The sequence below is a fragment of the Vigna unguiculata genome, chromosome 9 (assembly GCF_037176805.1).
Source record: "Vigna unguiculata cultivar grain cowpea cultivar isolate G323 ecotype 2 chromosome 9, ASM3717680v1, whole genome shotgun sequence".
Taxonomy (NCBI): domain Eukaryota; kingdom Viridiplantae; phylum Streptophyta; class Magnoliopsida; order Fabales; family Fabaceae; genus Vigna; species Vigna unguiculata.
This window is the reverse complement of record NC_140800.1, coordinates 37,024,058-37,032,971: the sequence shown is the minus strand read 5'-3', so window position 1 is coordinate 37,032,971 and position 8,914 is coordinate 37,024,058.

The following is an 8,914-nucleotide window of genomic DNA, read 5'->3' as shown; positions in this document are numbered from 1 at the left end:
GGCACAAAGAAGAAATAAAAGGTGAGTTGTGTATTATTTTTTGTATAATTTTTTAAAATTTACTAAATAATCTTTTTTTTATCATCCAATGAGATGTACATTATATCAAGTCATTCATTCAATACAAGTAATAATGGTTGTTTCCGTGACTTTTAAGCAAATTCATGGTACATAAGAAATATTACCCATTCCAAAACAAACAAAAGATTGATAATGAAAAAATAAGGGTTGCCTTTGTAACTTATAATTAAATTCGTGGTACATTACATCCCATTGGATGATAACAAAAAGATTGATTAATAACTTTTAAAACTTTGTACCAAGAATTATACGTTGTTCCACATTTGTTTATTATGCCCAATTTTTTTGTCTATCTGATTTGACCAAGAATATTGATTAGCAAAGTTTAAAAGATTGTACAAAGTAATAGGCAGTTCCTCACTAATTTTTTTATTGTGCCCATCTTTATATATTGAGATATGATTTTGCCTATTTTTTTCATCAAGCAACTTATTTTTTTATTATTCCATCTTATTTAAGAATCTGGTTTGGCCTATTTTTTTTCAAGTCATTCCATCACCCTTCTCCGTCCATTCATACTAGGTGGGTTCCAACCCATCACCCTTCTCCGTCCATTCATACTACCCTTCTCCATCCATTCATACTAGGTGGGTTGTTGCCAGTGGAAATCGAACCCTCAACCTGACCTTTAACACCTCTGGCTCACCAGCAGATGCTACCAGACGCTGCTCCCCACTCATTTATTTATTATGCTCAACTCTGTTGTCTATCTGGTTTGACTTATTTTTTTCTTCAAGGCAGCTACCTAGTGTAAGTTATAAGGGTTGATTTTTGTGACTTGTAATCAAGTTTGTGTACATAAGAAGTACATCTTTTGGATGATAAGTAAAATATTGATTAGCAAAGTTTAAAAAATTGTACAAAGCTAGCTCTTCACATATTTTTTATTATATCCATTTTATTTACCTATCAAGTTTGGCCTATTTTTTTTTTTTTTAAATCATTGATTCAATGTAAGTAACAATGGATGTTTTTGTGACTTCTAAGAAAATTTATGATACATAAGAAATATTTCTCATTGAATAACAAACAAAAGATTGATTAGTATATTTAAAAAAAAATTGTACAAAGAGTAATATCTATGAAGTTCCCTTCTTAGATTGAGATATGATTTTGCCTATTTTTTTCATCAAGCCAACACCTAGTGAAAAAATAAGGGTTGTTTTTGTAACTTATAATCAAATTCGTGTACATAAGAGGTAGATTCCATTGGATGATAAAAAAAAATTGATTAATAACTTTTAAAACTTTATACGAAAAAAAAAGTTGCTCCCCACTTATTTGTTTATTATGCCCAATTTTTTGTCTATCTGATTTGACCTATTTTTTTCTTCAAGGCAGCCCCTAGTGCAAGTTATACGGGTTTATTTGGATGACTTGTAATCAAGTTTGTGTACATAAGAATTGCGGATGATAGAAAAAATATTGATTAGCAAAGTTTAAAAAATTGTACAAAGTAATACGCAACTCCCCAATTATTTTTTTATTATTCCCATCTTATTTAACAATTTGCTTGGCCTATTTTTTTTTTTCAAATCATTCATTCAATGCAAGCAATAAGAGTTGTTTTTGGGACTTCTAAGCAAATTTATGGTAAATATGAAATATTTTCCATTGAATAACAAACAAAAGATTGATTAGTATATTTTTAAAAATTGTACGAAGAGTACTATGTATACAGTTCCTTTCTTAGATTGAGATATGATTTAGCCTATTTTTTTCATGCCAGCCACCTAATTAAAAAATAATGGTTGTTTTTGTAACTTAAAATCAAATTCATGATACACAAGAGGTACATCCCATTGGATGATAAAAAAAATTTGATTAATAACTTTTAAAACTTTGTACGAAAAAAAAAGGTGCTTCCCACTTATTTGTTTATTATGCCCATTTTATTTACCTATCTAGTTTGGCCTATTTTTGTTCTAAATCATTCATTCAATGTAAGTAACAAGGGATGTTTTTGTGACTTCTAAGCAAATTTATGGTACATAAGAAATATTTCCCTTTGAATAACAAACAAAAGATTGATTAGTATATTTAAAAAAATAGTACGGGTAATATGTATGCAGTTCCCTTCTTAGATTGAGATATGATTTTGCTTATATTTTTCATCAAGCCAGCCACCTAGTGAAAAAATAATGGTTGTTTTTGTAACTTATAATCAAATTCGTGTATAATAGAATTACATTCCAGTGGATGATAAAAAAAAGATGATTAATAACTTTTAAAACTTTGTACGAAAAATAAGATGTTGCTCCCCACTTATTTGTTTATTATGTCTAATTTTTTTGTCTATCTAGTTTGACTTATTTTTTTTCTTCAAGCCAGCCACCTAGTACAAGTTATACGGGTTAATTTTTGTAACTTATAATCAAGTTTGTGTACATATGAAGTACATCCTTTGGATGATAGAAAAAATATTGATTAGCAAAGTTTAAAAAATTGTTCAAAGTAATACGCAACTCCTCACTTATTTTTTTATTATTCCCATCTTATTTAATAATCTGGTTTGGCCAATTGTAATTTTTTTTGAAGTCATTCATTCAACGCAAGCAATAAGGGTTGTTTTTGGGACTTCTAAACAAATTTATGGTAGATAAGAAATATTTTCAATTGAATAATCAAATTCGTGTACATAAGAGGTACATTCCATTGGATGATAAAAAAAAGATTGATTAAAAACTTTTAAAACTTTGTATGAAAAAAAAGAAGGTGCTCCCTAATTATTTGTTTATTATGTCCAATTTTGTTGTCTATCTGGTTTGGTCTATTTTTTTCTTCAAGGCAGCCCCTAGTGCAAGTTATACGGGTTGATTTTTGTGACTTGTAATCAAGTTTGTCTACATGAGAAGTACATCCTTTGGATGATAGAAAAAATATTGATTAGCAAAGTTTAAAAGATTGTACAAAGTAATACGTAACTCCCCAATTATTTTTTTATTATTCCCATCTTATTTAAATATCTGGTTTGACCTTTTTTTTTTAAGTCATTCATTTAATGCAAACAATAAGGTTGTTTTGGGACCTCTAAGCAAATTTATGATAAATAAGAAATATTTTTCATTGAATAACAAACAAAAGATTTATTAGTATATTTTAAAAAAATTGTACAAAGAGTACTATGTATACAGTTCCTTTCTTAGATTGAGATACGATTTAGCCTACTTTTTTCATTAAGCCAGATAGCTAATGAAAAAATTAGGGTTGCTTTTGTAACTTATAATCAAATTCGTGTTACATAAGAGATACATCCTATTGGATGATAACAAAAAGATTGATTAATAACCTTTAAAACTTGTTACGAAGAATAAGACGCTTCTCCACACTTGGATGATAAAAAAAATATGGCTTAAATACCTTTATGGTCCTTATTTTCGTAGTGTTTGTTGCAGATGGTCCTCATTTTGACAGAATCCTTACAATGGTCCTCATTTTTACCGAATGTTTAAAATGGTCCTCATTTTCGCAATTCGTGTTTTATTTGGTCCTTTTCTGTAACGTCGTTTAAATCATTAACGGAGCATTGTACAGGTGACACAATTTGTATTAGGGCGTGTTACGTGTACTATCAGGTGTGGTAATTAGATATTTGGGGATAAATAAGTGAGCTAGGTTTTGGTAAGGAATGTTTGGGCAATTGATGAGTTTTGGCAATCTTGTTCCTCCATTCCCAATTGGTGTTGCTGCAATCTTCTTCTTCCTGCAATCCCATTATATAGGTATGTTACGGTCCCAATCTTCTTCCTTTACCTCTGGTTGTAATCGTTGGAGACAGACAATCGTGTTGTATCACTTCATGCACTGTTGGTGGTTCAACGAGAAATGGATTAACCCCGATTTGTAGCTGCGGAGAGATGACAGCTTTGAGGATGACAAGAACTCCAAAGAATATTGGTAGAAAATTTTGGGTACAATCTATTTTATTTTTGTGTTAATAATAAATTAGTTTTAATTTTTGGTTTATTGATTTATGGTGGTTCCAATAATGTGGGCTGCAACTTTTTCAAATGGTGGTGTTGATGAAAAGGATGTATCATCATGATACAAATGAGGCAGATTAATGATTTGGAGAAGTCAATCAAGGTTGCTGAAAAAAGGCTGCAATTAGTAATAGGGTTCACTTGTGTTGTTATTGGATTATTCGTACTATTATTATGTGTAATCTTTTAAAGTCCAATCTGTTTTGTACTATTGTTAAATGAAGAAGTGAATTAGTTTGATTATGTTAATATTAGTCCCAACATGTTCAAAATGACATCTTAATCTGAACATTGAAGTAAATGATATTGATCTAAGTTTGGAAAAAAATTAAATTGATCTAAGTCTGGAAGAAGTTAAATTCATAACATTAATTCATCCTCATCAAAATGCACTACATCAATGTTTGACAAAAGTGAAATTGAACGAAGTTTAAGGAAAGTCAAAATGCAGTACATCAATAATGAATCCTACATCAGAAATTCCAAAAAATAACTAAGACGTTTGTAGCTGCTATCATGACCTCCTCCTAATCTGTAATTTCATCCTAAACTGCTGAGATGGTTCTTCTGGTGTTGGTAGTGGTGCTGCTTGACTTTTCACTTATTCCTTGGTGGTTGAGTTGTTTGAGTTTCAGCAGTTGGTGCATTCTCAGCAGTTTGGGCATCTGGTGCAGTCTCAGCAGGTGTTGCAGTCTGCTCATCCACAGGCTTATATGGGCAATTGTTCCTGTTATGTCCAATCTGACGGCATATGCTTAACTGAAAAATTAAAATGAAGAGCACAACTATAATCCAATGATGAAATGACAAGTATTAGTTGCTTTCTCTGCAAATCCGAGCTCAAGAAAGATGAAGATGAAGAAAATTTCCTAATTACAAAATTTCCCCTAAATTAAAAAATTAACGTTAATTAGTCATATGTATAGTACACGTAACACACCCTAATACAAATCGTGTCACATGTACTATGCTCCGTTCATGATTTAAACGACGTTACAGAAAAAAAACAAATAAAACACGAATTGTGAAAATGATGACCATTTTAAACATTCGGTAAAAATGAGGACCATTTTAAACATTCTGTCAAAATGAGGACCATCTATAACAAACATTACGAAAATGAGGACCAAGAATGTACAAAGTAATACGCAACTATTCACTTATTTTTTTATTATGCCCATTTTATTTACCTATCTACTTTTGCCTATTTTTTTTTTTAAATCATTCATTCAATGCAAGCAATAAGGGTTGTTTTTGGAACTTCAAAGAAAATTTATGGTAGATAAGAATTACTTCCCATTGAATAACAAACAAAAGATTGATTAGTATGTTTAAAAAAATTGTACAAAGTGTACTATGTATACAGTTCCTTTCTTATATTGAGTTATGATTTAGCCCTTTTTTTTTTTCATTAAGTCAGCCACCTAATGAAAAAATAAGGGTTGTTTTTGTAACTTATAGTCAAATTCGTGGTACATAAGAATAAGACGCTGCTCCCCACTTATTTATTTATTATGCCCAACATTTTTGTCTATCGGGTTTGGCCAATTTTTTTCTTCAAGGCAGTCACCTAGTGGAAGTTATAAGGGTTGATTTTTGTGACTTGTAATCAAGTTTGTGTACATAAGAAGTACATCCTTTGGATGATAAAAAAAATATTGATTAGCAAAGTTTACAAAATTATACAAAGTAATACGCAACATTTTACTTATATTTTTATTATGTATCTAGTTTGGCCTTTTTTTTTAAAATCATTCATTCAATGCAAGTAACAAGGGTTGTTTTTGTGACTTCTAAGCAAATTTATGCTACAAAAGAAATATTTCTCATTGAATAACAAACAAAAGATTGATTAGTATATTTAAAAAAATTGTACAAAGAGTAATATGTATGCAGTTCCCTTCTTAGATTGAGATATGATTTTTTGCCTATTTTTTTCATCAAGTCAGCCACCTAGTGAAATAATAAGAGTTGTTTTTGTAACTTATAATCAAATTTGTGTACATAAGAGGTACATTCCATTGGATGATAAAAAAAAGATTGATTAATAACTTTTAAAATTTTGTACGAAAAATAAGATGTTGCTCCCCACTTATTTGTTTCTTATGCCCAATTTTTTTGTCTATCTGCTTTTGCCTATTGTTTTTCTTCAAGGCAGTCACCTCGTGCAGGTTATACGGGTTGATTTTTGTGACTTGTAATCAAGTTTGTGTACATAAGAAGTATATCCTTTGGATGATAGAAAAATTATTGATTAGCAAAGTTTAAAAAATTGTACAAAGTAATACGCTACTCCCCAATTATTTTTTTATTATTCCCATCTTATTTAACAATCTGGTTTGACCTATTTTTTTTTTTCAAGTCATTCATTCAATGCAAGCAATAAAGGTTATTTTTGGTACTTCTAAGCAAATTTATGGTAAATAAGAAATATTTTCCATTGAATAACAAATAAAAGATTGATTAGTATATTTAAAAAAATTGTACAAAAAGTACTATGTATACAGTTCCTTTCTTAAATTGAGATATGATTTAGCCTATTTTTTTCATTAAGCCAGCCACCTAATGAGGAAAGAAAAAATAACTGAGGAGCTGCATATTACTTTTTCGTAAAATTTACTAATCAATCTTTTTTTATCATCCAATGGGATGTACCTCTTATGTATCCCAAATTTGTTTATAAGTTACAAAAAAATCAACCCTTAATTCTTGCACTAGGTGGCTGGCTTGAAAAAAAGAAAAAAAGAAAAGGCCAAATTAAGTAGCCAAATAACAGGGGCATAATAAATAATAAGTATGGAGTAACGTATTAGTTTTCGTACAAATTTTTAAAATTTACTAATCAGTCTTTTTTTATCGTGCAAATGGATGTATCTCTTATGTACCCCGAATTTGATTGTAAGTTACCAAAATTGACTATTATTCCTTGCACTAGGTGGCTGGCTTGAAAAAAAAAATAGGTCAAACCAGATCGGCAAATAAGTAGCGCATAATAACAAAAAAGTGGGAAGTTGCGTCTTATTTTTGGTAAAAATTTTTAAAAATTGTTAATCGATCTTTTTTTTTATCATCTAAAGGATGCACTTCTTATGTACCACAAATTTGATTATAAGTTACAAAAATCAACCCTTATAACTTGCATAAGGTGATTGGCTTGAAGAAAAACATACGCCAAACCAGATAGACAAATAAATGGTGAGTTGCGTATTAGTTTTCGTACAATTTTTTAGAATTTACAAGTCATTCTATTTTTTTTTTATCATCCAATGAGATGTACCTCTTATATATTGATTAATATTGGTTTTATATGGCCAATTAATTTTAAATATTGGTTTAAAATTTTATATTTATGCTTTTGTTAAATTTTTAACATCATCGACTACGTTTTGTATTTTTATTTTGTACATTATCCATGATGCATAATATACCAACATCTTATTTAAATATTGGTTAAAGTTTTTATGATTTACATTTAACTTCATATTCTTATGATTCCATATAGCCAATTTATTTTAAATATTGACTAAAGTATTTATATCTCTACTTCTGTTAACAAATTTTGACATAAGCTTGATAAACATGATTTTATATATATTATTCATAATGCACAATATTCTTACATTTTATTTTAATTTTATATATAACTTAAAAGTTGAATTAATAAATTATTATTATTATTAATGTGATTAGTATTAATAAATCTATAACAATATATATAATATATAATATATATATATATATATATATATATATAAAGAATATAAAGAGGATTTCCTCTTTTGTGTCCACATTTCATAATACCAGTTTTACCCTTAATTATTTTATAAATAATTTACTTTATAAAAACCTCTTTTGTCTTAAACCATTAATTTAAAAACGTTTTTTTATATATCATATTGTTTTAATTTTACATTTAACAACTATTTTAAAAATTAATTATAAATTTGTTATTGATCTTAACTTAAATTTCTTGAAAATTAAAAAATGCGAACACACATATACCGATACCATTGTATGTTCACTGATATTTATTATTATTATTATTATTATTAGTAATATTATTATTATTATATTATTACTATTATTATTACTTAAATTATTATTTTTAATGAATATCTATTATTATTATTATTTTGTACGGAATTCATAACACTTAATAATATTATATAAAATAGTTATTATTAATGAATATCTATTATTATTATTATTTTATAACAATTAATAATATTATATAAAATATTTACTTTTTTAAATATAATAATTATTTAATATTTTTCTTAACACATAATTAAAAAAAACGGGTCAAAAACCTGCTTTGTTGCGTTAAATCCTACAAATTCTTATAAGTTTACTAAGTGTGGATTCTTCCATCACACTTAAAATGTCAATTAGTAAAGTTCATGAACTATTTCTAAGCTCATCAAATTCAAAGATCAAATGTAAATTCTTCAAAATAGTCTTATTATATAAAATATGTGGATTATAGTAAAAAATATTCAAATAAGAGATGTGAGGATAACTAAATCAGAAAATAAGGGTTAACTCAATCTTCCTTCTTTTCGCGGCTACATTTCTTTGCACGACAACATTTTCAACGCGTTCTTAATTTTACTCTGCACACAAAACAGAAACACAGTGAAACACAACATTAAGGTAAGAAAAAACAGTGAATTCAAATGGTAAATATGATGTTACCAACAAGGGGAATTCATTTGGGGTTCTTTGTTTCGATGCAAATCCTTCATTTCTGCACATTTTGGTTAAGGAGGAGCGCCACCAGATTGATCGTGCACGTGCAACCTCCAACTAAATTTTAAAAGTTCTAATTTTCTTCTTCTTAATTCTCTGAA